We start from the raw sequence: 646 nt of genomic DNA on the forward strand, positions 1-646 counted from the left end.
GCGTTGGTAGTATGCAAGCGATGGGCTGTAAAGCTGGGGCGGACAAGGCAGAAGGGGGTAGTGTACTGTCTGAGCAAGGCGCAGTGTGAGTGGATCGCGGAGGAGGTTGGCTGTGCGTACTATCACGCCGACGTAGAGGAGCGAGGCGAGCGGCTGCAAGAGTGGGTAGAGCAGGGGGGGCTACTTGTAGCTACGTCTGCGCTTGGGACAGGAGTAGACTACGCGGGGATTGTGTACATCTTGCATGTAGGGATGCCGTGGAGCATGACGGATTTTGCTCAGGCAAGCGGGCGTGGAGGGCGAGGCGGAGAGACGTTTGACGTTGTGGTGATGATCGAACAGGGGGAGGTAGAGAAGAGAATCGAGCAGGAGAGCGGCGATATTGACGTGCAGGCAATGGGGGCGTTTTTGCTTGGGAATGGGTGTCGGCGGGCGCTGATGAGCTCGTACTTGGACGGGCAAGGGATAGGGTGTAGAGAGATGGATGGGGTGTGTTGTGACCGGTGTGGGGAGGGGGAGGAGGTATGGTTAGAGGAGCACGAGAATTGGGCACGGGAATGGGCGGTAGTAGAGGAGACGTTTACGGAGTTGCGGGGTGGGTGTGCGATATGCTGGGTAGTTGGGCAGCAGTATGTAACTAAGGAAG

The sequence above is a fragment of the Alternaria arbusti genome (genome assembly GCF_024043155.1).
Source record: "Alternaria arbusti strain BMP 1465 chromosome Unknown scaffold_58, whole genome shotgun sequence".
NCBI lineage: Eukaryota > Fungi > Ascomycota > Dothideomycetes > Pleosporales > Pleosporaceae > Alternaria > Alternaria arbusti.